Source organism: Terrapene carolina, unplaced genomic scaffold (assembly GCF_002925995.2).
Source record: "Terrapene carolina triunguis isolate 2854851 unplaced genomic scaffold, T_m_triunguis-2.0 Scaffold58, whole genome shotgun sequence".
NCBI lineage: Eukaryota > Metazoa > Chordata > Testudines > Emydidae > Terrapene > Terrapene triunguis.
The window spans coordinates 59,921,332-59,926,052 of record NW_020664409.1 but is presented as its reverse complement, the minus strand read 5'-3'; positions in this window follow the sequence as shown (position 1 = coordinate 59,926,052).

Sequence of the window (4,721 nt, the reverse complement as noted above, 5' to 3'; positions counted from 1 at the left end):
AATATATAGAAAGACCAATGCCAAAATCTTACGATGTAAGGCTCTAATCCTGCAAGTTATTCCATGTTGTGATGGGGTATACGAACCCCACACTAGGCTGGAAGGGTTTAAGGGACAGTACTGGGCCCAGTAGTGCCATCCTTCCAGGTTGCAGAGCACGCTCTAACTCAGTGGTTCTCAACCCATGTTCCACTTGCGGCCCAATCAGCACACAGCTGCAGCCCCTGTTACATCCTCAGGGCCATTCGGCAGCACATATACTAAAATTGTGTAGATGTGTCCCACATAACACAGAGAGAGCTGCGAATATGGCCCACAATGGTAAATACGTTGAGAACCACTGACCTAACTGGAGAAGGGGTTGAAAAGGGAGCAACCCAGCTCAGAAAGAGGAAGGTGTGGGAGAGGAGGACAGATCTACCCTGAAGGGTCCTGACAAGGGTGCTGGAGAAGCCTCCCTGAGGGAATAAGACTATATGCTGAGCCTGGTTGGAGCTGACAGTTTGGTTGGTTGCCTTTTTTTTCTTTTTCGTTTCACCTTATCTTGGACTGGAAGCTGGGAGAGAGAAAGAACAGGAGGAGGTGCCCCAAGGAGGATAACTCGGAGGGCACTTTCGGGAGCCAGACACTGTTGATCCTCCTAGGGCCCTAGGTTAGAGCCCAGTGGAATCGGCAGGCCTGGGCTCCCCTGCCACTGCCCCAACTACAGGAAGGATTCAAACCACCCATCCACCTCACAGACCTCTGATTAAAGGGGGACAAGCACTGCAAGACTTATTTGTCTTGACAGATACACCAATTAATAGCCCATTTTCTGTTTTATGTTAAGACCACTAAATCACACCAGAGAACAGGATGAGCGGCTGCTTGTGTAGGAATGAAAGCTGTGTGATCATGGGGACTTCAATTCGGCTGTCATATGCTGGAGGTCTCATGCTGCTAGTACTAAAACATCCTTGGACATTTTAAATATTATAGATGACAATTACCTAATTAAAAAAGTGTTGCATCCCCCACAGGGGAATTCTATATTAGACCTCATCTTGAGAGAAAAAGAACTGATCAGAGAACTAAAAATTCATGGTAACTTAGGTACAAGTGATAATGACTTGATCACATTTACAATGTGCAAACAGAATAAAGTCCAGACCAGTGATAGATGTTCTTGGTGCTTTAAAAGGGCCACTTTCACAAAGCTGAAAGCAATTATGAGCCAAATCAGCTGGGGGAAGAATTTAATGAGAAAAGGGTTAATGATAATTGGGAATTGTTTAAGAACACTATTAGATGCCCCAAAAGCCACAATCTTACAACCGAGGAAGAAGGCTGTATTGGTTAAAAAAACAGTTCCAGGTTTAGAGAGCAAGTGAAGGCGGCTATAAAAAAAAAAGTGTGTGCGCGCATAAATAAACAAATGGAAGAAAGGGAAAGTTGATAGCAATGAATATAAATCAGAAGCTAGGAATTGTAGAAAATTGATAAGAGAAGCCAAAGGGCACAAATTGAAATCTATGACCAGTAGAGTTAAGGACAACAAAAAGAAGTTTTAAAGTATATTAGGAACAAAAGAATCCTAGCAATGATATCGGTCCATCACTAGATGGAAATGGTAGAATTAGCAATAATAATGCAGAAAAGGCAGAAGTTTTCAATAAATATTTCTGTTCAGTATTTGGGAAGAAAACAGATGATGATGTCATAGCATACGATAAAATTATTTCATTCCACTAGTATCTCAGGAGGATGTTTAACTAGCTAACTTTAATAACTCACAACATTTATTAAAGATAGACATTCTAAGATCAGCAGGTCCAGATATCTTGCATGCCAGAGTTTTAAAATAGTTGGCTGAGGAGCTTACTGGACTATTAATGTTGATTTTCAATGTCTTGGAATACTGGGGAAGTTCCAGAAGACTGAAAGAAAGAATAATGTTGTGCCAATCTTTAAAATGGGTAACCGAGATGACCTGGGTAATTTATAGGTCTATCAATCTGACGTCAGTCCCAGGCAAGATAATGGAGCAGCAGATATGGGACTTGATTAATAAAGAATTAAAAGAGCATAATGTAATTTAATACCAGTCAACATGGATTTATGGAAAATAGATACTGTCAAACTAACTTGATATCCTTTTTTTTATAAGATTACAAGTTTGGTGATAAAGGTAATAGTATTGATGTAATTTACTTAGACTTCTGATAAGGCATTTGACATTACTGCATGACATTTTGATTAAAAAACAAGAAAAACATAAAAAATAACATGGCACATACTACATGGATTAGAAGCTGGCTAATTGATAGGTTTCAAAGTTTAATTGTAAACAGGGAATCATCATTGAATGGCATGTTTCTAGTGGGGTCCTGAAGGGATTGGTTCTTAGCTCTACAATATTTAATATTTCTATTAATGACCTGGAACAAAACATAAAATCATCGTTGATAAAGTTTGCACAAAAATTGAGGGAATGGTAAATAATAAAGAGGACAAACCACCAGATTACTTGTTAAGCTGGGCACAAGCAAACCATATACGTTTTACTTTTACATAAATGTATATATCAGGAAACAAAGAATGTTGGCTATACTTACAGAATGGGTGACTCTATCCCGGGAAGTAGTGCCTCTGGAAAAGATTTGAGGTGTGTGGTAACTGAATGTGAGCTCCCAGTGTGATGTTGTGGCCAAAAGAGCGAATGCAATCGTTGGGTGCATAAACGGGGAATCTGGAGTAGGAGTAGACTGGTTATTTTACCTCTGTATTTGGCACTGGTATGACTGCTGTAATACTGTGTCCAGTTCTGGTGTCCACAATTCAAGAAAGATGTTGATAAATTGGTGAGGGTTCAGAGAAGAGCCACAAGAATGATTAAAGGATTAGAAAACATGCTTTATAGTGATAGATTCAAGGAACTCAATATATCTTAACAAAGAGAAGGTTAAGGGGTGACTTGTTTACAATCTGTAAGTACCTATCTGGGGAACAAATATTTAATAATGGACTCTTCAGTCTAGCAGAGAAAGGTATAACATAATCCAATGGCTGGATGTTGAAGTTAGCTACATTCAGACAGGAAATAAGGTATAAATGTTTAAAAGTGAGAATAATTAATCATTGGAATATTTTACCAAGGATTACAGTGGATTCTCCATTACTGACAATTTTAAAAATCAAGATTGGATGTTTTTCTAAAAGATATGCTGTAGGAATTATTTTGGGGAAGTTTTATGGCCTGTGTCACACAGGAGGTTAGGCTAGATGATTACTGTGGTCCCTTCTGGACTTGGAATAAATGAATCTATAGTGCTGGATGGCTTTATTTAAATTGTCATCACTAGGCTTCAGAGTTCATTTGTCTTCACTGAGAAGGAGTCAGTGCACACCTCTTTCAGAGCAATTGTTTCAGACTTTCCTTTCTTCACGGTTATCTTTAATAATCTGTTAATGCTTGGAACCTAAAGAGATACTGTTAACTTGAATTATTTTAATTGGTGACTTTCTAAAAATCGCTGTATTGGGAAGTTCATCTTCTACTGCAGCTTTCCAAACATTTTGAAGTTATTCTTTCTCCTGCCAATGTTTATGTGGTCACCAGTGTTCCCTCTAATTTTTCCCATGCATGTGCGGTATGAATTTTGTTATGTGCACCAATATGGAAGTGATGTGTGGCGAGGGTGGGCCGAAGGGTTCGGAGTGTGGGAGGGGGTTCAGGGCTGGGGCAGAGGGTTAGGGTGTGGGGGGTGAGGACTCTGGATGGGGGTGTGGGCTCTGGGGTGGGGCTGAGGATGAGGGGCTCAGGGCTGGGGCAGAGGGTTGGGATGCGGGGGGTGAGGACTCTGGATGGGGATGAGAGATTTGGGGTGCAGGCTGCCCTGGGGCTACAGTGGGGAGAGAGGACTGCCACCACCTGTCTCTCCCCGCAGCAGCAACTGGGCTGGGGGGTGGGGGGGGACACCTCTCCCAGCTGCAACAGCTCCAGGGGTGGGGCCACGGGAGGGGCCCCTCTCCCCCGGCCGCGGGAGGTCCAGGGTTGGGTTGGGGCCGGAAGACGGGTGCCTCTCGCCCAGCCGCAGCAGCGCCGGAATGGGTTGGGGTTGAGGGAGGGTGCCTCTACCCTGGCCATGGCAGGTCTGTGGCCGGGGGTGAGGCATCTCTTCCCACCGCAGCCCTGAGCGCCTATGTGGTGCTTAATAGGCTGCCATGTGGCCGTGCAGTTTAAAGGGAACTTAGCTGGTCATAGAAGCAGTAAAGTGTGCATAGGAATGATAACAACACAGAACAGGCACTAGGATTTTCTCCCTGCAACTTGTGTGGATGTGCATGGGAGTGCTCCCTGCCTGGAGAGTAGAGACATCTCCCTCATCCCACTTCTCAGCTTAGCTGCTCACTATACCATGGTGGGCGTTGTAATGTGGAACTTCCCCCTCTCCCACTGCCACTGATGAGCTCTGCCATTCTCCATCCCAGCAGAGGGGATCGGGAAGTGAAGAGAGTCCATCCCATCCAGCTATCTGTCTGTTCTATTCCCTCTCCCCACTCGTTGCCCCCTGTGTCTCCCAGGAAACTTGGATTGTATTCTTGGCTCTGGGATAGTCTTGCTATATGGCTTTGTGTAAGTCACTTAGCCTCTCTGTGCCCCAGTTTCCTTATCTGTAAAACGGGGATAGTAATTCTAGGATTACCATACGTCCGGATTTTCCCGGACATGTCCGGCTTTT